Source organism: Falco peregrinus, chromosome 2 (genome assembly GCF_023634155.1).
Source record: "Falco peregrinus isolate bFalPer1 chromosome 2, bFalPer1.pri, whole genome shotgun sequence".
NCBI lineage: Eukaryota > Metazoa > Chordata > Aves > Falconiformes > Falconidae > Falco > Falco peregrinus.
In genome coordinates this window covers 96,835,082-96,860,823 of record NC_073722.1, presented here as the reverse complement: position 1 = coordinate 96,860,823, position 25,742 = coordinate 96,835,082, and the positions used below count along the sequence as shown (strand labels likewise).

At 44.9% G+C, this 25,742-nt stretch overlaps 2 long non-coding RNA genes across 2 annotated transcripts in view; both read left to right on the top strand.

The window, feature by feature from the left end:
* Positions 1-6,583: 6,583 nt before the first annotated feature.
* LOC129783946 (uncharacterized) lies at positions 6,584-14,670 on the top strand. Its single transcript, XR_008746151.1, has 3 exons — positions 6,584-6,700; positions 12,454-12,685; positions 13,859-14,670. It is a non-coding gene; the product is annotated as an uncharacterized LOC129783946 (long non-coding RNA).
* A 9,431-nt stretch (positions 14,671-24,101) lies between these two features.
* The window catches only part of LOC129783913 (uncharacterized), a 45,779-nt gene continuing 44,138 nt past the window's right edge, over positions 24,102-25,742 (top strand). The window contains exon 1 of the long non-coding RNA XR_008746015.1: positions 24,102-24,175. This is a non-coding gene — a long non-coding RNA (uncharacterized LOC129783913). The remainder of the gene's footprint in view (positions 24,176-25,742) is intronic.

The following is a 25,742-nucleotide window of genomic DNA, read 5'->3' as shown; positions in this document are numbered from 1 at the left end:
TCTGGATCCAATCCAGTCTTTGTTTGCTGGTTTGCTTTAGGGACAGCAGTCATTAAAGGCAATGAGAATCGTGGGGTGAGACGCTGTTAGCCATCACTAAACACTGGAGCACAAAACTGGTGAAATTATTTTTTTAGCAGTAAAGTATAATTGTATAGTGCATATGTACTGAAATGTATGCTTAATTGTGGGGTGGTTTGTCTTTGGTCATGCTGTATATTTTTGAAGATGGATTGAGGACAATGGTGTATAATTTTTCTTGTGTATATTCTAGATACACGTGAGAAAATATAACAAATGGGAAATAGATGGCGGTGGGGGGGTGGGAGTTCCACGCAGGTTGGCAGTTCTTTTACCTGCTAGCAGCTTAAATAATGCTGGGTGATGACTAGGCCTTACCACTTTCTGCTGCTCTGAGTGCTTTTCAGGAAGGGAGCAATTACTTCAAAATCTGCTTTCCTAGTAGTCAGACTAGTATTCAGAATCTAACTCCTAGTTCAGATTAGTTTTGGTCACCCATTTTCACCCTGAAGACCATTTGCAAACAGGCTTATTGCTTATTATTCAAGACCCAGTTGCTGCCACATTTGTACATACAAGCTCTCCTGTTCTGCTTGTAAATAGGGTTGGGTTTTGACTTTGGTCAACAACATGAGAATTGTCTGCGAAGTTCAGGTTCTGAGTGTGTCTGGTGTTTGTCAGGGAGAATTTGGGCAAGTACTTCAAGTTCCTGATGTTCAGCAACGTGTGTTACGGGCAAAGCTGAACATCAGGAACTTGAACTACTTACTCTTGTAGCCCTAGAGAGAATGTGTCTAGCTCTATTGGGGAATGAGAACAACCTCCACTGCCCCAGCAGAGAGATGGGCCATTTCAGCTGGGGCTAAAAGAAAAGAGACTTCTGTCCATCCCAAATAGCCATAGGTCATTGAACGCTTTGAGAGAATATGACTCACTGAGAGCAGAGAAGTGCAGAATAACACAGATTTTGTACAGTTTTTCTGTTGAGATCCCCTGTCTTCTTCAGCCTCCTTCCAGGCCCCTGTCATGTGGATGGGATTCTGTTCTGGAAGGCAGAGAAGAGAGAAGCTGAAGGGTAAGAGTAGAACCCTCCAGTGCCCCAGCATGAGGTTTTCATTGCAATCAAGGTAGGTCTTACAGAGTCACTGCACCTGCGGGAGGTTGGGGGGACACCGTGGCAGCATCCTTTTGTTTGCATTTTATCTTGGCACCTCTTCCCAAAGATTCAGGCACCTCACTGCCCTGGAAATCTCCTACAATGTCAATGGAGGCAGCAGTACTCTAGTATACTGTGTTTCATGGCACTGTTTGCACAGCTGCAACTGGCACACGCAGGGCAGACAGCTTACTGCTTATTGAGTGATATTAACTTTATTGATTAGGCACATGATATACTGGGAAATGTCTCCAACAAAATAGTAGTATAGGAGAGAAGTACGAAGTGGAGGGTGTATGAATCCTGGATTGATGTATTTGTTGCATGCAAGATGTACTGTTGAAGGAGGTGATGCTGACAGAGGTGTCTGCAGTTCCCTGCATGCTTCCAGGATGTTTGAGTTGAAATCTGCCAAGGAGGACTTTTCATCCTGCAAGCTTGGGCTCTTCTGTGAGTCTGTTGGCAGTTATTAAAACACAAAACCCTTCTTGCCTACAAATCCGTGTGCTTGATCTTTCCAGCCCAAATCCTACAAGTAACATGCACTTGTCCCCAGGGCAGCTTGCTCAAATAACCACACTCTGCCGGAAAAAAGGGCCGTTTGAGCCTCAGGGAATTGGGAGGAGAGGTTGAATTATTCCCGGCATCCAAAGACCAAGAGGTTCCTTCTTCTTCGGCAAATGTTTTCAGTTCCCACTTGGTGAATTATTGCTAGGGATTTTTTTCCCTTCAGTGTTTCCATGAATGTGGTTGAGGCTCTGATCCAGGAAATGGGGGGAAAAAACCTCTGAAAAATGTATCGCACCATTTCAAAACTCAAGTGGAATTAATTAAATCCAAATTTCAACAGTGTGTCCAAAGCTGAGCTGGGCTCAAGACACACTTCAGAAGGTTTGATTTCAAAACAATCCCTTTGCGCACATGCACATAATTTAGGGAGGTTTCTGTGTATCCAGTACAAGGCAGGAACAGGGAACTGCTGGGTACCTGAGCTTAGAAAGAAAAGGTAGTATTTGCAGGCCAGCCTGGAAAAAACCTTTTTTCTGCCTGATTCAGTTTATCCTAATCCTCTGCTCAGCAAGCTGCAGACTGGAAAAAGAGTCAGGAAATAGTGTTGTGGAAAGTAGAGCCAAACCATTTGAAATGGAGATGCTGTGGCTGGTACACTCACAGTTCTGCTTGCTGGAGAAGTAAAAAGTGCTAAGGGACAAAAGTAAAGAAAGCATTTAGGACACCAGACTTGCACTGAAGCAAAATAGTTTGGCAGTGAAAACTTTTCTGAATGATGGGGGATGCGGGTCTTTTCCCATCTCCACCACTGAAGTGGGGTTACCCTGGGCTCTGAGTGCTCTTGTCCCTCCATCTGTTAAGTTAAGATAATGTAATTTACTGCCCCAGGGAAAACACGATGGATTTTTTAAAAAAAGTAATGCTAGTAGGGTGGAGCTTTCTCAGATGTTTTTCAAAGCCCAAATGCCAAATTCTTTCTTCATTTTCATGCATGTGTCCCAGCTAGCTTTAAGAGAGTTACGTGTGGGTCAGCAAGGAGCAGAACTGGCTCTTTAATGTAGTATTTAACAAATTCTTTCTGTCATGCCTATTCCCTGGGTTTCACTCCTTGGGGAGGAAACCAGCATCTTGCATTTGCTTTTGTCTTTTAGTGGTGACCTGAGAGAAAGTTGAGGGGGAGGTCTCCTCCCTACATGAAAGATCAGTTGTGACTATTTAGTCTTTGCAAATGGGAGATTTTGCATTTAGAGTCTGGGCATGGGGAGGGGGGTTCTACCTCGTTTCTGCCAAATGGCAATACACGTTGCCAATATTTTTCTTGTGGATCTTCTGCCTGCACAGAAATGCTGTGGATGAAGGTTCCAATGTGGTTACAGAGACTAAAACGTCTCTTTTTCTATGGAAGTTCAAGGTGCACTATGAGTTGAGAAACCCTGTTGCAGGAGATGAGACCTGAAGCATTTTTACCAGCCACTGTTTGAGAGAAGGGATACAGCAGATCTGTGTTGTACAACAAGTTTTACAGACTAACTTCATCACTACAAGAACAGTTTTATTTGTAATTGTAAGTCATTGCAGCACTTACTGCATAGCAGCAGCTGTACCTTGAAATACTGTGGGGTTTATTGGATGGGGATTACATATTGCCCAAGCAGGCTCAGAATCCCAGTCATGCTTGAACCCTGGAATTAAAGGAACTAAGTTCAGGGCTCTGACAGGTCTGGGAATCTATCTTGTTGAACTCAATAGCAGCTAGACCTGCCAGTACAACACGGGTATTGAAGGATGAGATGGATGCATTTGCTCCAAAGCCCTCCCAGCCAGATGTTACCCCTGCTGTATTGCATATGGCTTTCTTCAGGCACAGTTAACACCGAAACCTGAGCCAACTGATAACAAGGGCAGGCAAGCACCAGCTGGGTCTGTCTGGCATTACCCATCCACCTTTCCCTGACAGCTCCAACATTGGAAACACAATAACAGTGTGGTTCAGTAGAAGTTCAGAAGCTCAACCAATACAAGGGCCCTGCAAATACTTCTCTCTGTGAAATGGCTACTGACAGCCTGTTCGATGCTCCAAGCCTTTGGTGGGTAATTGGCATATTAGAAATTAATTTCCTCCTGCTTCCTTCTGCATTACATCAGCAGTGTTGCAAGTCATGTTGCCTGATACCGCATGGCAGTAGCATGACCTGAAAAGCATGATGAACTTGCCTAGACACTTTGTTTTCAAACTGAAGAAATTCCCTTTCTTCCAACTTTTTTCTCTTATCAATAGCTCAGTAAGATTTGGCTTTGTTTTCATACTGTGGACTTGTCTGTTGGAGCCGAACCCTCCGGCAGCCTGGTACACTAACCTGACAGCATCTGGACCCGAGCCCTGCCCAGGCTGCAAGTCTCCCCGTTCAGCCAGTGCCGTCAGCCAGGTAAGAGGGAGCAGAGAGCTTTTGCCATGGTGGAGGAGCAGGGAAGACTTACAGATTGCTGCAGGGGCCAATGGAGTGGAGTAATTTTCTTGGCTTTTATCTCCCTTTTCTGTGCATCTCAGCAGTACTGAAAATGCTCAACATTTCCTAGAAAAGCCTGAGCCTCTTGTCCATAGCCCCTCCACAGCTGTGTTTGCTGAGGGCATGGTTCAGCCCCTCATCCTTTCAAACCACCTTCTCCCATTCTCCTCTTTTTTGCTTCTTCTCATGAGTGTTGCTTCCTTCCTCATCCCCAGAGGAGAGCATTTACCTCAGGAGCAGATGCAGTATCAGCTATTGCTTTCCACACCAAGTCACTCTGGAGGCTGCCGTGTCCCCTGGCACCCTGCTGTCCCCACTTGCTGCTGGTACCTGCTGGGATCTACTACTTTCCTGTTTGCTGAGGTCTCTCCTGTTGGTTGGCCCATGTGTGTCCTCTGTCACTTTGCCCACCTACCCTGCACCCTGTTTCCTTTTTAATGTCTTTCAGAGCTAAAAAGGAAAGGGAGGAAATTATATCCATCTAAAAATACAATAGTTTCATCTTCCTGTTTGACTGTTCCTGGGATACTTTCACATGTGGCAAACATACCCAGACAATTAATCTTGTGCACCCACAGGGTGTAACTCTAAAACAGTGCATGACAGATAGAGATGTATCTTCCTTCTCTATTGTGCCGTGTTTGGGGGATTTTTTTGAACTCCTGCTTTTGCTGTGTCAGGGCCAGTTTCCCCACCTGGACCCCCAGGCATATTCTAGTGGATATGATAAAAGCAGATGATCTATGTCTTAGAAAAATTACATACTAGGATCTTCTTTTTCCCTACTGTTCCTCTTTGGAGCAGGGAGGTAGCCAAAGTAGATAGAAACTCATGAACATGGAGGAAGGGTGGGAGAGAAATGGCTCACAGAACACAGCAGGGCCTAAGCTGAAGTGGTTCAGGCCATGTGTCGCAGGGTGCAGGCGGTGTGAGCAAGCAGGCAGCCACCAGCCATCTGAGAGTGCTGTCTACAGCAAGAAAGCTGAGCAGTTCCCGCTTCCCATGAGCGTCCTTGTGCTGGGGTGGAGCACTCTGGGAAACTCAAAGCAGCTGTGTTTGCTCTTGTTATACAAGAGCTGGGGGCAGGAAACCTCTAAGCACAGGAGCAGTGACTTCTCCTTTATGTGTCTCTTCTGCCTGAGCTGATGACTTCAGACTTCTACTCCCCTGCAGTTCTGGAATCACATTATCCAGCCCAGATACTCCTCGTCCTCTTTGCCATTCTTCACGCATCTCACATCTTTCTGCATTCTTCCCAGCATTGTGTATTCCTCTGTGTTACCAGCACTTACTGTTCCATCCAGACTTACTGTTTGCATGGGTGGGATTCAGCCTCTATGCAAAAGGCCCTATGGACACTAATCCTTAGGGAACTTCAAGGGGACATACTAGACTCCAATATGAAACTGAGCCTGCTGGGCACAGCAGCCCACCTTGGGTGAAGCTGACTTATGCCAACGATATATTTTTGTTTCATAGGGTATACGAGTGGTGCAGGGGCTTTGGGCAAACAGAGGGAAAAACATAATGGACTGGGGGTTGTTTAACGTGTCTGTCCTTATTTGTTGTAATTAAGCTTGTGCCCAATACAATCCAAGTATGTGCCCTGCCGCCCACCATCTGTGTCCTGCCCACGTATGTGCACACTGATCTGGGGTCTTCCAGACCTACCTCCTTAGTACACAGCCAGCCTGAGAGAACCTCAGCAGGCAGTGAGGATCTAGGCAACAGGCACTTCTGCTTATGCAATAGGCAAACATTGCAGCAAATAACATGTGTAGCTTTGTTATTAAGCTTGATCTTGTTAGGGGGGCAATAAATGTTCTCTGTGATCATTTTTCTTGTAGAATATCAACACAGGATAAAATTGTGGCTCTGGCTTTGCTCTTCCTGCTCATTAGAGCTCCATGCTGCTCCATGCCATGGCCTCAATCTGTTGCTGTTTGCCATGACAGCTGCATGTCCCCCATTTCCTTCAGACTCATTTTGCACATGATAGATGCTGGCAGTTCTTGGGTTTTTCTTGTCCCTTCCCCCCAGCTCCTCCTCACTTTTACAAAACTAACTTTGCAGCAAATTGTGTTTAATTTAAAAGGGATGGTTTGGGCAAGATACCTGTTCGCTGGAAAGCAAAATTAGGGACATCTGGCATTCATTGACTTTTAAAGGCAGAGAAACGACAAAACTAAAATGCAGATACAGAGGATTTCCAGCTACTTTTGGGGGGATGTTATTTTACTAAATTGAACTCAGATAGATTTGTTCTACTTGCTCCTTGCCATAGCTCTGGATATAGTCTGGGCTGGGCCACTTGGTTAATTATATACCACTAACAAATTAGCTTGCTTCATAAAATACAAATTTTTTTTGTCTCTGTTCATCTGCTGTTGTTTTCTCTGCCCAGGATGACTGTTTTAAGGCCTGAAGACACTTCTAGAGCCATCCCCTGAGTCACCAGCCTCCATGTTTCTGCCAGAAAAAGCTGTTGTATCACATCCAGAGCCAGGTATGTACACCGCACCTGGGGGAACTTGAGCTGGGGACAGAAAAAGCACTTATCTCACCCCCAGTTTCTAGGCTGATTTACAACAGGGGTGCCACAGAATCACTTGGTCTGATTATCTAGGCATACAGGTGGGAGTGAAAGAGATGCTTTCCCCAGACTGGCCTGGCCTTGTGGTACAGAGGAGCCGAGTGCTGCCCTGATAGCCTGGAGCTGTGAGGCAGTTCAAGCAATCCCATCTAATCAGTAGTTATAGAACAAAAGCCAGCCCTTTCTAACACTTCAAAACAGTAAAGATTTATTTGAACTTGAAGAGAATAAATGAGTCTTTGGCATTGTATGGGGAGCAATACTCTGCTTCTAGCTGCCAGTAGTGCGTACTTTCTAATTCAAGAAGGAACAGCAAGGCAGATCCCATAGACAGCATCAGGCGCAAACCCAAAAAAAATCCTGGCTTTGCCCATGGAGAGACTGAGAAGTTGGATCCTCTAAAACAGAGGCTACTTTATGAGTAGTCAGAAACTGGGCCACACACAAACTGGGTATGTGAGGGTAGCAGGGCAATGCTCTATTTCTTTTCCTAAGGGATGCTGAGTGATCTCCAGACAATCAGTCTGGGCCATACAAGCCTCTATCTCAGCAAGCAATAGATCAGTACAATGACCCCCTCAGCTGTACACAACAGGTTTCATGTCAGCTGCCTCAGACTCCCCACATCCCCCCACTGCTGGCAGTGGTGGGGTCCGGGTGAGTGTGAAACCAGAATTTTATGCAGGGCAGAAGTACAACCCTCCCCATGTTTTGCTCACTCCCCTATTTGCCATTTCTGGCTGAATCCTCTGCTCCTGCTGGATCTTCCCCTGGGAACTGATTGAAAGAGCCTTAATAGTTTAATCCAAATTGCCCTTCAGTTCCCTGGTGATGCAATTAATTGAAAGCAGGACTTTTACCTCTCTGGTCTGCTTAAAAGTACCCTCTGGCCATCAGGCTCTCCTGCTATGAGATCTAAAAGTCACTGTGCAGGCAGCCAGTGGGCTGTATTACCTTGAATTTACAAAGGGATAATTCAGCAAGACATCAGGTACCCACCCCAGTGTGGCAGTCCCAGCCTCAATCAGTCTCCCTCACAGTTGTGGGCTGTAGCAGTTTAATGTCAGGACTTGTTTCCTCCAGCACTGAAACTTGCAGCAGCAGACTTAAACATTTTTTCCCCACAGTAATCTGCAGTGGGAGAGGCCCCTAGTGCCTCTCCATGACAGAGTTTCTGTTGAGAATTTCTATGAATCTGCTCTCCTGGCCAGAGAATCAATCAAAGTTAGAGATAGAAGACAGTCAGGTCTTTTCTAGAGAATGTGCTGAAATGCAGTGAATTCCATGTGAAAATATTATGCCTGATACAGGGAAAATAACTCTAAGGAGACAAAACTACAGCTGACAAAATTCTGAGAGCTGGGTGAACTGGGCAGAACAGTGTGAGCCTGGAATGAAGAGAGTGAGAGAGACCATGGCACAGCGTACCTCAATTTACCCATCTGACAGATGAGCAAGGGGAGGATTAAAAATGGAGAGCTTAGGGCTCTGATTCCTATTACCTGTCAGAATTAGTTGTGAACAGGGTAGGGAGAGGTTTTAAGAATCTGGTCCTGTTGCCATAAGCTCTGACCAACAATGTCCTCCTGCCCATACAAGCATGATGGTGAGAGCAGACTGTGGCAGACACTTTGCAGGTGGACTCTGAGCCAAGGCTGAGTCCCGGTTTGGCTACTCTTCCTTACAAAAGGGAAGGCGTGTTTTAGTTTTCCTGGGCTGTCTGCAGCTCCTCTCTCTCCAGTCTGGGAGAGGTGCCAGCCCCTTCCAATGCCTTTCCCCAGTGAGCTGAATAACTCTACTTCCCTCAAGCTGCCTTGAGCTCCCAAAATAGCATCCTCAGGTATGAGATGACATATTCTGTTACCCTGCTGTATGCTTCAGACAGTCTCCTCTTTCTTTCTGCTTATCCCTGCTCCAGGTTATATGTAGCCCTTGGGTCTGCCACCCTTAGTCATATTAGAGACGCCGCAGGGACCTGGGGATAAGAGAAGGCAACTCTTGCTGAGAGCACTGGAGTCTACTGTAGGGTGCTAATTCCCATGGCACTATTGATGCATCTTGGAGAGCTCCTAGGCATATCGTGAACTAGCTTAATTTCATTTAGCTACCAGACTTTTCTTGGCATTGGAGCACAGCACATCCCATAGCTGGGTTTTACCTGAGGTGGAAGATGCCATCCTTTTAGGCACCCTGAAAACGGTGAATTTGTGCAGACTATGAAGCAGATGTGATCACAAACCTTCTTTCTCTGTTTAAGCGCTGACTCTTAGCAAAGCCAACCTCCTGAGCATCTGTGCATTAGCCCATTGGAACGGTGCTTCCTCGGCTCCTGACTCCCCTCCAAGGCTCTGGCAGCCAGACACCACCTCTGTTGCCAAAGCTAAACCTTGCCATGCTGTATGATGGGACAGGCTGCTCAGCACACAGCCAGAGATGGGCCTGTTCTCACTCAGCTATTGAGCATCCCTGCAGACACACTGGTGGTGCCAACCTCCACCCTACAAGCCTTCTACACAGGCTCGTATTTCCCATCTAGAACAACCTCATCCTTTCACCCACATCCTCTCCCTATACGAAGACACAAACCCATGTTTGCCCCATCCTTCCCTTCCAAAAAGCTGTGTCTGGACTGCTGATGCCCTAGAGAAAGTTGAATAACCCCTTGAAGAGACTGGCTGCTAGGTAAACAACCTGGCCCGGCCCACTGTAGAGCTCATTTGGCTGGTTTGGCCTCTTGCAGACTCTCTAGAAGACATCTCCCCCTCCCTCCTTGGTGTTCCTGCCAAGTGAGCTCTGCTGCACTGCGTCCCTGATCTTTTCTGACATTAATTACCCTTTCCTGGCTCGGATTGCCCTGTTTGTGGCCAGGAAACCCAACTCACTTGCGCCTGGAATCAAAGCAAGCTCTGGAGTTAGGAGGGAAGAGAGGGCGCCTGCTTCCTTGGATGGCTGACTGGAATAAGCAGGTGTCTCTGAGCCCTTCCTACCCCAGGGAGAGCTCCTAGGAGGCTTTGCCCATTGCAGCTTCGGCTGGATCTGGCCAACTGCTGAGCACCTGCTATGCCTGCTGGAGTGGCTGAGAGTCAGGGTAATCAGCCAGCTTTGAATCTCTGCCCAGCATCTTCAGATAGGCACCAGACCCAGCACAAGAGCAATCAAAAACAGGAGTAGGCGTAAACCCTGGATGCAGCCCATCTCCTTTCACACGTGAGTTTTTAGGCCACTAATTTCAAAGGTTTCTGCTTTCACTTCACGTGGGTGCCCATGACCTCCCACCCCCTTGTCAGTTTTGAACAGCCCTACCCCAGCAAGTGATAACTGCTTCCAGCAGGGAGGTACAGGGTCCCAGCACCTCACATCACGCAGTCTGTGGCAGTGTAACAAACCAAGGACGCATGCTGCTCTTAAAACACCACTGAAGACTTTCCTGGCACCAGCCACATGCCCAGTGCCACCCATTTTCACAATGACAGTGTTCCTATGCAGGCCAGAGCTTTGAACACTCTGAGGCTCTGAGCTTCTGTTGAGGAAGTACAGTTTTGCTGCTGGACTTTTGGAGACTGCCACCAGCCTAAATCAGGAGGAAGGGGGTAAGTCAGAGAAGGGTAAACATGGACATGGCATTGTTCCTGACACTCTTCCTACAGTGCTCTGAAGTTCCCATCGCACACCCAAAGGAAACCAGCAGCACTTGGAGAGTTTAACTGGCAACTCGCCAGTTACAAAGTCATAATCTGTATTAACTCCTATGCTATAAACAGTCAGAAAGGAAAATCCATACTTCCCTCGGAGAAAGCAGCAACGTTTCTTCAAAGGAGCATCTGTGTGTGTTTGCCACATCTTTGAGCCCACATCCAATATTAAGGGACCCACAAGGCAAAGTTATTTGTAAAATACAGCACCATCTAGTGCTGCACTGCAGCACCTCACAGCAGGCAGCATGTCCCCACCTCGGCACCCCACAGCACTGGGGGGTCCGCTGCTCACTTTCCCTCCCCAGTGTAAGACTATCCGCCTTTCGGAGTGGGCTTTGATTTGGTTGTGTATCAGATGACAGTGTGTTTTCTGAGGGGTACTTGAACAAGTCTCTTTGTGCCTCTGTGTACTTGCAGCGTTCAAGCAGCCTCTTGCATAATTCATGGAGAAATTCTGTCAAAACTTCATCCAAACCCCAAATCATATGTGAAATGCAGCTGGAAACCATCTTTGCAGATTAGAGCCATTGCAAACATCCCTTCCCCCTGCTCCACCACACCTTCTATTCCTGTATGGTAAAGGCAGGCAAAATTTCTAGTTGTGCAGAAATCCTGGTGCTGAGTGACACAAGCATACCCCGTTATCTGAACAGTGGCTGTATCCCTGTGCTCTGTGGAAGCTACTGCTGAGAGTCCATGAGAGATAAGAAAGGTAGTATCAGCAGGTTTAATTTCACAATGTAAAGCCTTGTGTTTGCACTGGAAAATAAATTTTGGGAGGGTTGAATTTTGCTGATCTGAAGTATCTGTGAGACAGGGATTAAAAGTGCTGCAAACACCATTTACTAGGTGTGGAAATTGTTTGGCCAGGAGCAGACCTGTCTGATTATTATGAAATTAATTTCACCAACCTTCCCGCCATCCTAACATTAAAAAACAATGTGAGAATGCTTGACTTTTTCCTATACACAAACTTCAAGGTTTCAGGTTAAAAACAAATTCTCTTCAAGTTATATCCAGGATTCATGTACTTGGTTTGGTCATGTAACTTGGCACTAAGACAGCGATCTTTAAATCAAAGCAACCTTACACTTCTCTCCCCTTCCAAACCCAGGCACTACAAGGTGAAACCCTTGAGTTGTAGGAGGATGGAAGGAGAAACTCGTAGGCCAGGAAATGGCTGGCAGTGGTGCTGTGTGGTTGACTCTTGCTGTATAGGCACGTTTCCTCCTGCTTTTCCAGGGAGAAGGAGTGTTGTATGAAGACAACATAGTCTGGTGGTAGCTTTGTCTGATGTAATTATGGGTAGTGCGTGGGATGGAAAATGTTTGTTCTGTGGTAACAAATACCACAATGGGGGATGATGCCTGAGAAAACAGGTTTTTTCACAAGCAAGTGCATGATACCTTTTCCCACATCTAGTCTATCATTTAACCCAAAGGAAAACATGTTGTTTCTTTGCACCAGGCTTTGTTATATCCCCTTTCCAAGAGAATGAGACCAACATCAGCATGAAGGTGTAAGAATTTGGAAGCAAAACTGCTTGCTGTGTGCAAAAGGGGACAGTTTCCTTGTGACACCAACAAAATCAGAACTCCAAAGTTTGTCTTTTGGAGCTAGACCCAGTGGCAGTAAAAATTAAATTGTCCATTTAGAATCTTTTGTTTATTGAAGCACAAAAGCCAGCAGTGTAGGAACTAGCTTTCCATGGCTCGCAGCAAAGGCAGAGTTGAAGGATTGGTATGAACTAGTTCTCAGACACAGCTCCGCCTGAGATCCCAGGAGGTTCTCCTCTCAGAGACCCGGGCCACAGTCACAAATGGTGCAGCCTTGTAAATCCAGCTGGCCAAAGCCTTTTGCTTCTCAGCCATCAGGAAACACATTTTGTAAGTGCTGTGGCACGTGCATATCTCTTTGGTCTTATGTCCGCATGTCAAATGGGCCTCACTTGCTGATTTTTTGCACAAACAGGAGCTGTTGCCTCGCACTGGGGCAGACTGGACTCTAGTCCCTCATAAACGCAGTGTCTGCCCAGCAATATCCTGCCAGGAAGGAGAGAAGTTCCTAGGCACTGCCAAGTATCAAACATCGAGAGCGTGTCCCATCGAGACAAGGCCACACGGCAGCATCCATGTGTGGGCACAGCCACTGAGTCCTTCCTACAGGCAGTCTGAATTCAGCTGATCACACACTGAGAGCCGTGGTAAGCTAGTATTCTAATAAAAAGCATTGGTAAGGCATACCTCTGTGTGCCTCCCCTTAGCACTGTCTTGGCCTTTCCTGGGTCAGCGTGTGATTGTTTCCTATGTTTGCTCCTACAGCTTTTATTTCTACTTCTACCAGCCTAATTATGAATGTCCTAGCTGAGAAGGCTTTCCATTTCCTTCATTTGCTAGGCAACCAAATGTCCGTACATTTCCACAGGGGTCTGTAAACATCCCATGGTACATTCTCCTAATTAGAAAACAATGTCTGTAGTTGTGTTTACATTGCTATGCTTATTAGGAAGTAAAATGCTGGGTTGGTTTTGTGTTATGTGCAACCTGAGATTGTACATCTGTGTGCTGTTTGGAGGAGGTTTTAATTGGTTTTTAAGAAATGTATCTTGGGGGTTTCTTGGTTTCTGAATCAACACAGACAGAGGGTTTACGGCTAGCTATTGTATGAAATTACAGATCATATGTTCCCTGTGAACTTTCCCTAAGTTTATTCAACTAGAAAAATGCAAGTTGAGTTAAAGAGGAAAAAATTGCATGGGTTCAGCAATGTGTCACCTCCTTGGGAGGCATTACTTGTGGTCAGGCAGTAAGTTTAAGGTCAGTTGGTCAGAGCTAGTAATGAGTATCTTAAAGTCAATGAATATCTCTAAAAAGGGGGATCAGAGGTTTCCCACATTTCTAGGAAGATTCATGGTATTCTCGAAGCATAAAGAGGGAATCTATAATTTCATCAGTTCTATATCAGATATATATTCATCAGTTCTGATCTTCTATATAATACAGACTGTAGTAATCAAAATCAATTCCAGATCAATGTCTTTTGAACTGAATATGTGTTTGGGAAAGGAGTCCAACCTTGCTTCAGAGGTTGCCAGTAGTGAAGAGTTGATTGCTAACTTAGTAAATTGTTACAGTTGTTAGAAATTTTCACTTTACTGCTACTCTAAATTCTCAGTTCAACCCCCCGCCAGCAAATCTCATTATATGTTTTGTCTGCCAGAATGAAAAGCCTATGGTCAGTTTTGTTCCCCCTATTGCAGCTTCAACAGAATGCAAGATCTGTAACAAGAATACATTGCGGCATTTAATGCTTCTGCTTGAAACCTATTTTGCAACCTTTTAATTCAACTCATGGCTCTCGTCTGAACCTTTTCCAGTCTATCAACATACTGTGAATGGTGGACCCAGGCCCAAGCACTGTATACTGCCAAACGCATCAGTACCAAACGCAAGGGTGGTGGAATCACTCCTTGTTACTGCTGATGTTACACCACAGAATAACAGAAGTGTTGATTGGAAGGACCAGCTTTGGAGACATGTTGCCTTAAAGGGTAAGGCAGATCTTAACTTCCTTTGACAACCTGGACCTGGTTCCTTTCTTTATTAGCCACCCTTACAAACAGCTGAAGGCTGTAGCACGGAGGATCAGCAGTACTACAAGGTCTCTAGGAGTCCCTGTTGTGTCAGTCACTAAGGATGCAGACATACAGTGGCATGCCTCTCTGCCCAGCTGCAACAGAAAGAGCCCAATTCAATGCTAACCCTTAAGCAAATAGTGCGCTGACCTCCCAGTTAATAGAGTGGCCCTTCTTGCTTATTTTATTCCCAGCATTTGAACCACAGCACATTCCAGTTGGGTAAAAAGACTTTGCTGTTTGGAGCATACTGGAGTCAGGTGGTGAGCATACCAACCGCCAGACAGGATGCTGTGCTTCCTGTGAGAGTAAATACTGAAAGTCATGCAGAGCATCTTTCATTCTGGCTTGGCCGCAACAGCCAGTACAGCCGCTGGAAAGGAAGGGACTTCACAGAGACAGAGAGATTATTCTCTTCTGGCTTAGAGACTACCTGGCCTTTTAATCATCTTTGAAAGCCTGTCTTTTAAAGGCTGCTCACTTTGTTGACACAATGTGCACCCGCAAACCCCCATCTGCTGGGAGCTTGCAGTCTCCCTCAGGGATCTGCCATGCAGGAATACAACCAGCGTGTGGATGCTCTGCACCTCTTACAGCATGGGCTGACTGAAGGAGCTCTTGGACTTATCCCAAGCCTGTGTTCAAACACAAACTAAGAGAGAAATGTGCAACTGAGAAACAGTTCAGATTTGCCTTGAGTAACTGCACCTCTGGACAGTCTCTCTTAAGGTCTCTAAGCACTATTACCACCAGGACAGTGACACTGGGTTTGTCTTGGATTTGTTTTTTTTTTTAAAAAGGCAGTTCAGAAAGTCATCAAGGGAACATCCAGAAGTTTCCGCAAGCTTCATACAGAGCATAGGTAGAGCTCCTTTGGAAGAAACTCCCCGATCTATTAAGTCATCTTCAGAGAGCACAGGGACTAACCTGAAAAGCTCGATTCCTTCCCAAAACTACACAGAAACCATTTTCTAGGCATTCAAGACATCTTCCCATGTGGTGTGGTTGTTGACATATGAATGGACTGGAACAGATGTCAAAGGCATCCTTATTGTTGCATTTCACAAGCTGCATTATTCACAGTCTCCAGGGCAGAGTGAATTGCAGCCATTCCATGCAGTTTGCTGATGACTCCAGTCAGTCATAGTGAGGATGAGCACAGGAAAACCATTGGGACCACAGTAGCCAGCAGATTCTGCAACAAATGGTTCTAACCTTTCATCATAACATTCAGGTGTTGTATTTTATGTTGTTTGGGAGCCTCCCATTGGAGCGGGCTGGAAGGAAATCAAGCCCTGTCTAGGCCTGTTTAAGCTGTGTTTCAACAAATCCTTTAATTTCCATAAACAAGTGCAGTTAGAACTCTGACTCTTTACTCTTGTCTGCGTTTGTCCCCATCTGTAAAATAGAAATGGCAACACAATCTGGCTCACAGGGGTATCTGAAGAGAGAAATATCACTACCATGCAGGAGCAGCTCGGTTAAAACAAGTCACAAGAGCAAATCAATCCCAGTATCCACAGCCAGGTCCCAGCAGAATTTTTCTATCACCTTCTGGAAGGAACTTTTCAGGTTTCTGACAATCAGTGAAAATGAGATTATGTTCTTAAAACAGCTTGCCTTTCATACTGATGTCCACAAAGTTCATGGTATTCAAACAGATTTTCCCAAGCTGGTCTATTATACGTGTTTTTCTAATGGAGAACTCAGTATTTTAATTTTTACTTGCAAAACTGTATTTACATCAAACTTTGTTTTGATTTTATAGACTCTAACACTATTTTTAGGGTTATGCTATTCACTGAGGCTGAAAGCCAGTGGAGTCATCTTGGTAAGTCAGACTTTATGGCTATTTTCATGAGATCAGATGTAACATCAGTCCAGGCTTTTGGAAGGAAATGGCTTTCAGGGCTGCCAGTTAATTTGTGAAAAGATACTGAAAGGATATTCTCTCTCCATTGTGCATTTCTTCCCTAATAAAACTACAGCATGTTTTAATACTTTAATGTCTCAAAGGGTTTTAATGCCTCTTCCCTCTTGTCTAGCAACATCTTAGGTAAAGAACCAGATGTGATACCTTTATAACAGAAAAGACAATAGCTTAAAAGCACTGTGATTTTTTTTTGGAGTGTTTCCACCTGATCTGTTGTCTGTACTTTGACAATTGGCTTTATTTATTGTCCATGCAACATTTTTAAAGTGTTTTGTTGCTTCTACAGCGTAAGCAGAGATCTTCGGAGAAAAGGAGACTTGATGGGGATGTTTTGAGGGTTGTGTCCTGCAATGTGCTCTGCCTACTGAGGTTTTCATCATAAATCCTGATGGTATAATTCCATTGCCTAGAAATGTTCTTCTGCAGGTTCCAAAGTTTTTTTTACCAATGTCAGTTGTCTTCAGTATTCCAGTGAGAAGCGTATTAACGTGGCAGTTTCAGCATGGGAAAATGAGGTGCTGGAGGGAGGCTGACTTGCACACAGTCTGTAAGGCACCAGTAACAAACACAGATTTCCCTGAAGTGATTCCTCCAGGAAGAAAAAATCACGGATGGGTTGGTTCTAGCATCTTAGATGCTGTTTCTTTCTTTTGCAGCATAGAATGTTTTCCAGACTCTTCCACCTTTTTTCCCCAGGCAGTAGACTTGCAGTGATTGTCCCAACCTCCTCTACAATACACTTGTAGGTTAGGAGACCTGGTGTGCACCTCTATGAAACACCAACAGCTGTAGCACACCTCTGCTCCCCACCTCCCTGATCTCTTATCTTGGCAAGTGCCTCACTTTACAGATCTGCCATTCCTTGCAGGTGGTTTCATTCTCCAACTTTGCCCTAATGTTCTTTCTATGGTGTCTAAACTGAGCTGAAGACCTGGAGAAATTCATAGTCCTATGTGATTAGCTGTGCCAGTAACAGTTGTTACTGCCTGCACTGGTTTTTTACCTCTATTCCAAAAAGCAAAGCTGTTTTTCCTTCAGAATCTATCACATTACTCCAAATAACCACATCCTTTCAAAACATGCTCCTGTGCTGTTCATACCCTCCTCTGGAAACCACTGTCTTCAACTGCTGTTTTTCATGGTCATATGCAATTATCCACTTCCTGATTTCTACTTCTTGCTCACATCTGCTGTCCTCTTCCACAGCAGGAAAACGACCAGCAGCTTCATACTTCATATACATCACCTGCAAGACAGCCATGGAACCGTACAGAGGTAGGGTAGCCACTGTCCTGTCAGGAACATCTGCAGAGAACAATCAGTCCTCCTCCAAGGAGACCCATCTATATCATTTTTGTGCAAGAGATGACATGTTTAAGGATGTGGATCAAGGCTGAAGGGATTCCAAGGTTATATTCCATCCTTCGCAAAAGGTACCCGCAGGATCTTGGATAAACCTCCCTGTCACACTTCATCTTGTGAAATGCAAGGAGTGCTTCTGCCTTTAGTCCTTTTGTCTGGAAGGACAGTAAACACTTCAGTGCAAGCACTCTGTGGAGAGGCATAGACAAAGCCCAGTTGTGTTCAGGATTGGTATTACACTAGCATTTATTGAAAACATAATTAGAAATATGAGTCTTAAAAAGTCTTAAAATGCACCTTTGAACTCCATTCTTCTCCTGCTGAGGGACAAACCAAAGAGTGTAATCAAATGTTTGGTAGAAACAGTAATAAATGCATGCTCAGCAACTTCTGAATCTTGTTCACTTGATACCATATTGAAAAAACCTTTTAAATATTGCAAAAACTCATGGACTGGAAGCTTTAAAACTTTCTTATAATTTACAGCACTATTATAACACAGATTTATATTAATGTTTCTTTAGTGCTCCAAAAAACTACCTGTCCTGAGATGAAACATGTGAAATTAATATATTCCAATTCCTTTTGCATTATTCTCTTTACAAGCTGGAAACCTAACTTATCTGTATCTGATCAAGTGCCAATAATGATAGTCTTTAAGCAAAAACTTACCCAAATTCCTGGCGCGGTTTAGTTTCAAGATAACCAAGTACAGATTTCCAGGGTGTTTCTGTAACTGATTCTGTATTTGGTGTATATTTATAAGAGATTTCTGTTCTATGAAAGAAGACAGGGTCATTCAGAGTTTGGCTTTGCACCTGAGTTGCTGGTGTTGCTATTTACTTCCTAGTCATTGTCTTTCAGCTATGGGAAGAATGTTGTCAGTCTGTTGGCAAGGGCTGGGACAATATACCTGGACACAAGGATGTTCCCATGTCTTGGTTCTGGTAGAGGGAGAAGGTCTGGAATTAAACTGCATGTAGTGTACATTAGGGTGTGCCTGAGTGTGTGACAGTGTCATCTACCTCTATGTTTGGGCTCTTGCCCCTTTACAGTTAAAGGATTTCCAGGCTCAGCATCCCAGAAAGACCCTGACATCAGCCCTGCCAGGCAGGTGTGTGTTTCCTCTCCACAAGGCACAGAGGTGACATGTCTATGCCAAGACCAAAAATGCAAATCCAGATCAAAGACTGAAGTGATATGATTTCTGTCTGTATTATTGCATTGAAGCAGCTTCCAGCAACGTGAATCACAGTTCAGAACTATCTTCTACAAATGCAGATCAAAAAGATTATTATTGCCCAAAAAAACTCCCACTCCATGTGCAGCTTGAGAGAGATTGGTGCATACCAGGTAGCATGGGAGAGAGAAAGATCATGTCCAGTGGGAAAATTTTATGGCCCAGCACCTTTGCGATACCACAGCTGTATAAGGATTTGGCTGTGCCATTCAGCCCTTCCCTCAGTGGCCTGAATTCAGCAGTTTGGCTGGGTGCTGTATGCTACATGTCTTTCAGTGATTCACAAACTCCTTGAAGTCTCCAGCTAAGCCAGCAGGAGCACAGCTGTTTATACTTTTATCTTGCTGGTTTCTTTTTCTTTGGGATCAATCTTAAAATGAAACTTGCCTTGAGAAGCAAAGGGTAATGTGGGAGCCTTTCTGGTTCTGCACTTACTGGAATGGGTACAATCATTCATGTTTTGCCCAAAACTCAGTGAAATAGCTGAATATTTTCTAGACAGCTGCCATGTCTAATCACACTTATTTGTGTTTAAATTTTGACGTATGGTTCCCATTTCTGGGAAGCCTTCATGCCATCAAATGGACACAACGTTATTTTAAAATTGTGGACACAGGCAGAAACACTGCTTGACATTAGACTGATTCTGAAACAAGGTAACCCTCTTTAGAGTTAATTATGACCGCTTGAGGGGAGCTGGCTTAAGAAGTCCTGAGAATATTTACAAAATTGGGATGCTAGCCCAAGGAACATTGATTGGGCTTGAAATAAGCCCGCATCTTTTCTCTTTTCCCTTCCTGCTACCCACCCCCCACCCCACCCCCCCACCCCCCGTTTGAGAGGAACAAGTATAATTGAATTGGCAAAGCGTTCCCTCTGACATTGATTTTTACAATAACTTTACCTTTTAGACAAGGTCTCACATGTTATTGATTTAAAAATTCATTGTGAATGTTTTAAGATCTGGTTTCTCTCTGCTCTGGGGAACAGAAAGAACAACAAGCAAAATAGTACAGTGTAAAGTACAGGTCAGGAGCAGAAGAGTACATGTGATATTTTCTTGCTTTTAAATCCAACATTGGGCTATATGTGTTTCAAGAGTTTGTTTTTCCTGTTGGCTTTATTTCTCTCAGCAGCGGTGACAGTTATGACAGAGGCACAAGCTACCTCCAGACTAATGTATGTTTGTGCCCATGCCCACGCAGAGCTCCCCTCTTCAGATGCCAGCCAACTCTCTTGGGGGGGGGAATAGCAAGTAACCTTTGGAAAATATTCTCTACGTTTGGTTTTAATTAGTGGTGCTCAATAACACAAAGGCATTATCATTGTATCAACAGAAAGACTCCCACTGACAGTTTTGAGGTCTGGAGTATCACCTTGCATCAGGAGAAACCACATCTATATGGCAACAATCTTTCCATAGAGACTGAGAGCACTCAGCTGTTAGAGGTGGGTTTACACTTTGTCTCTCTTGAGTATTTGTTATCTGTGATGCCTTATTTCCCCTCTATATATTACTTCCAGGCAATGTTAAAATGGCACAGGACTGCCCACAGCGCTGATGTGTACATTGGGCAGATACTGTTCAGGTAGGCATTAGGATATGGCTTGCCCGCGTGCTAGTCACTAGTTGCTGAGTTTGGATCATTCATTTTCTAAAACAAGACTTCCCTATGCCGTGAATCACTTGTGACTCTAGCCTTGCAGTTGGGACCTCGTGATGGACTAAAACCCAGAGACCTGCAGCCTGCCCAGGCCTTACTAAATAACACAGACTAGTCTCATGTTCTCACTGCCTCCCTGTTCATGGTATTTGTGGTATTTCACAGCTGGGTTATCTTGTGGTGGCAATCAAGGGACAATTCAATCAGAAATGAGCCTTTGTGCATTGGAGAGCTATGAAATTATGAGATAATTTCTCCAATATAGAACAAGAACTGATACGTGTGGATACTGGAATCGAAGGGGACACCAGGGCTTGGAGAAAGCTATACGTGTACAAAGGCAGTGACATGCAATCTCCAGGCCTTTCAGGGCCCACATTGTATGGTGTTTTATACATACATCCCAAGTTTATTTACATTCTGGAAATCTGCCCCAGGAATGTCTACAATCTGGCATGTAGCATATTACAGCTGCATTGCTTAAAGCACCCTTCAGCCAGCAAATCCCACCCCATTCCTGTACAACAACTCCTCTCTGTAGCTGCAGGCTCAGGTGGGGCATAGTTTCCTGCAGCGCAGATGTTTCCTCACCCTACATCTTCATCCCAGCAAGAGCAGCATATGGGCAGGCACTGCCAGTTGTTAGACTGGGGGGGGGGGTGGGGTTGGACGGACCCCACCTGCATCACCTGCAGCATCCTTTGTGGTGGAGGGGACACAGCAGATGGAGGACTCCTCACAGTCCTCCATGGGAATCCTTCCTCTCCTCTGTTCCTTAGGCTCACTTGGGAAATAGGTGACCTGGAGACTTGGTAGCTGGTACTCAAAGCTGAGGTGAAGCCAGGCCACATTTCCAAGGTGACTCTGCAAAGACGAGCTGGTGCACTGACCTGCCTCAGGTGGCAGTGTCCATCAGAAGTATGGTGGAAAACAACAGAACATGGTCTGAGAAGAAACAGGAAAACTGAGCAATACAGCCTCTCTAATTCACACATCTACCCAGATGCCCAGAAGCTAACCTAAATCTAAAGGGCTGCAGTGGTTTTTTTAAGCTGAATAGTTCTTCTTGTTAGGGACCAAGGTAATTAATTGCCTCAGCAGAGAATGACATGTACTGCACCACATTGCTCGCAGAAGTTGCTGATGCCCAGAAGCAAAGATAATACTACATTCCCTCTGTTCTCCAGCCTCTCCCCTGAGAATTCACATCAGTAACAACCCATTAGATCTCAACACTGTTTCCAAGAAATGTGGTTAAAACAGCATTTCTTTGGAGGTAACAAAAATAAATGAGATTCAAAAGAAAAGCAATTTACCTAGGAAACTCTGAAAGCTCCAAACATCAACATATCTCAGCTTTCTTGGGATTTTTTATTTTTATTCTGCATTTTCTAAATGGCATGGATTCAGTCCCTGTAGATGGGCCGTGACGGCGCACATCTGGTTTTATGGTTAAGGAAATAGCTGATTGAATCTATACACTCAGCACAGCTGACTGGAGTAAATAAAAGAGGATTTGAAGGAAGCCTTGTTTTTCCCTAGATGGATGGAGTCCACCTTCAGTGCTGTTGCAATTGCCCTGGAGTCAGTGGAGTGACATGAGTCGGGAAGAGCAGCCAGTGTATTTCTTCATGAACTGAGCTTGCTTGTTCTCTGTCCATCGTAGCTTTGGGTTTGTGAGAACATAGCTCTTAAAAAGCGGCAACTGTTTTCTGCCTGACTCACCACAGTCAGTAAAAGCTGGCAGGCTGAGCCCTCTGCAGAAAAGTGGGACTGACCCATTGGGTAAATCATTTCCATCGCTGGACTCCACAATCACACCTAATGATTCTGCACGGAGCAATTGTCAAACATGAGCTGCTTTGTTCTTACAAGTCCACTGGAAAGAATGGGGGAAATGGTAGGAGAAAGCTGTGTGTGTCCAAAAGGGTAGCAGTGGGAGGTGTTTGGGGTTCAAACCTGGCAGCAACTCCTGTCTCAGTGTAAATGAACTGCAAAACTCCTGTGGAGCCCCAGGGTTTTGGAAGTTGCAGGCTCATGTTTCTCTGCTCCAACTTTTTGAACACAATACAACTGTAAAAATTCTTGAGGGGGGCGCTTAAAAAAAAAAGTCCCAATCACTTTTTGCAGTGATGGGGCAGCCAGAGAGTGGCACCTGAAGAATTTGTGGGAATGCACAATGGACTCGACCTGTCAGAATGATCCCCTGGGTGGCCAAAAGGCTGCAAACACCAGTTTACAGCTCCCTGTGTTTGCCAGGTGTGCATGAGGTTCTCACAGAGCAACTGGCTGGCTGTAACCATTGCAGCAACTTATTTTTAAGCTGATAATTGAAGGTAAGACGCAGCCCTTGAAAACATACCTCAGTTTTATCTGTTGTCTTTGTTCTCCTTGTTCAGAACATACACAGAGTCTTTCAAGCCCCTGTTTCCTTTCAAAGCCTGTATTGATCACAGCTGTGATGTTACCGAGGAGTGTTTTTTCCCAGGCAGTAGGAAAGTTATTTTCTTAGGCACCTCATTGTCACTTCATATTCTTGGCAACTACTCAAGAGCAGGATCTGTTAGCTTTATGACAAATCCCTTTATTTACATGGAGGGATGGCAGGTTTTGGTTTATCCCCCTAAAGCATTGCGAGGAACAGGCCTGCAAGCATAAATGCTGGTGCAAGGTTTTCTCCAAGCCATCCCTAGGGCTATTTAACTCGCTGCTGCAGCCTGGATCACTTCCAACAGATGCAGCTTGCACCTTGGCTTTTATCTTCTGTCCTTTCTGCAGCCAGGTCACTGTCTCACTATAAAACCCAAGCAAAGACAAGGTAGGTGGTTTTATCCTAATGCCTAGGGGCTGATGGTGCTCTGTGGCCCTAAACCAGCACAGCTGCACCTCATTTACCTAAATTTGACCTCTCCAGAGAGATCTTTTGAACAGTCTCTCACAGGTAATTCTAGTGCAAAGCTATAGATGCTCTCCAACCCCAGGGAGGGCAGGGGCTTCCTCATGTGTATCATTACACTCCACTTACAAAGAGCACATGAAGAAATACAGATACAACTTGGTTTGGACACACAGTGATATCTCTAGTTTCTGCCACGAAGAATTTTGGCTTGCCCTTCATTTAAAGTCTGTGTCACCTGAAGCCCCTGACAGCAGCCCAGCAGCCAGAGCATTGCCTGCCTGCCCGAGGCAGCTGTGCTCCGTCCTGGGGCTCATGTCCTGCAGATGTGAAGCAAAGGTGTCAGTGGGAGTTGGGTTCCTGCATGGAAGGTACTTGGCTGTGTGTTGCTTCTTTAAAAACCTGGGTTTGAAGGGAAGACTCTTCTTCAGTTGCTTTTAAGACCTGTGTCTAATAGCTGAAGTGCTTCTGAGTGTTTAAGGGGTGATAGAGACTGTCTGGAGGCCCAGCAGAAAAGGAGTTAGTGCCCTGCAGCTGGCTCTGGTAAGGGTCCCACTGGAACCTGTGCTTCTTGGTACTCATCAGGCTGGGCTGCTTTCTCTCGGCTCCACTAGCCCTAAAGACTGGGTTTAACCACACCTCATCTCTGTGAGAGGTGAGCCCCTCAGTGAAAGAGGGGCAAATCATGTTATTAAAGGGCATTAAAATCACCTGAAATAATGAGCCTAACAATTTAAAAAAGAAAAGATGAGCCTGAACAATGGGTTGTCAGTCCTGAAGAAGTCAGGATTGTATGGAAGTGTGCAGTTTGTTGTATGATGTCTGAGAAAACATAAGACTGACTCATTTAATAACTGATGTCATTCAGTAATACTTTTTTCTCCTCTCGAAGATGCTTGGCTCTGGGAAGAGGCGTGGAGGAAATGTCTGACAGATTTGCACCACAGAGAGCAGTGCTTGCTTGGTAAGTGACCTTGGCAAAGAGCAACGGGTGCCCTCATTGTGGCTGGTTCTGGGGTGCTTCTGGTCTGATTCTTCTTAGTCTCTATTTCCTTCCTATGGCCTGCTTGCTTCTGAGTTTGCTCTCTGCACTTCTGCTTGGAGCATTTGGACCAGCATTAAAAGAATGTATCTGCTGTTAATAGAAATTATGTTTCTGAGTGACTACCAAGGAAGGACAAGGAAGGAGTTTTCTAAACTCTGCTAGTATTTCAGTGTGTGATCTGGAGCAAAACAGGCTGCTTCTCCACACTTCGATTGATTACTCTTGAATAAAGTGGACCTTTAATGCCTGCCCACAGGGGCATTAAAAAATGTTAAAAGTATTTGTAAATTAAAATGCTTGAATGAAAGGCTCTGGTATGTGTAATTGCAGAGTATCACGTTAAGAAGGAAGGCAAACTGTCAGGGGAGTTCCTGGTGTTACATGGAGCCTAGCTTGTCTCACTTAAATAGATTTAATAAGCTCTGCTAGAATTGAAGAAAGGTTGCATTTAAACATATTTATTTGAATTTACATAAGCATACATCAAAAAGAAAATAATCCAGGTACTTGGTTATTTCAGTCCAGTTTTTTATAGTTAATACTTCAACCCTTCCAGTGTATCATAAAGTTCCTTTTCGTAGTTTCAGAAGAACGTAAGGGATTGAGTGAAAGGAGCTGAGCGTGTTACTCTGTGTGACTGTCTGAAGGCTCAAGGTAGAGCTCTGTCTGTGTTTCGTTGGTTTTTCCATGTTCATGTTATGTCTTGACTCTCCAGTACCCTTAGAAAGACAAATGACAGAGCCCAACAGAACAGCAATATGTTACTTGGCCTTCCCCTTCAGGACTCAGCAGTGATCTTGATGAACATAAAGGAAACTGCCATGCTGGGAACAGGTGATCAGTGCAGGGCTAACCAACAATCTTGCTTCTTTGAGTTGCATTTTATGCTCATGGTATGTGTGAGAGCAGAAGACGCATGCCATGTACTCAAGTAGCTGGGAGTTACCAGTAAGCAGGTGGTGATGTGAGCTTCCGAGTGTCCCAGGGAAGCTGGGTGCCAAATTGACCCTGGAGCACAGGTATCTGTGCAATCATCATTCCCAACAGCAGGAGGTTCAGTCCAGCAACCCTGTCCCAGTTGGATTTACGCTGCTGTTGAGAGGTATGTAGATAAGATTTGCATATTGGCCTGCCTTAGTTAGGGCATTTCCCTCGGAAAGGAATATATGGGTCTCTTTCACTAGGAAATGACTGGAGGCCAATAATTTAATATTCCTGGTCTCAATTTCCCAGCTAATAAAATGAGGCTGCTCATCCTGTTCCCCTCTACTTACACAAAGCTTTATCCCTCCTGACAGCAAGCATTATGCTCCAAGAACCAACCCTTAACACAGTGAACTTGTACATCTTGGGTGACGTGGTCTCATCCAAAAAGCCAAGAAGAGCCCTCGGCAATCACAGTCAGAACTTAAAGGCTAGTCTGTGGTCAGAAACAAGAGCATGTTTTGTTAATACAAGCTACAGCCAACTCTGCCAGCTGTTTCCA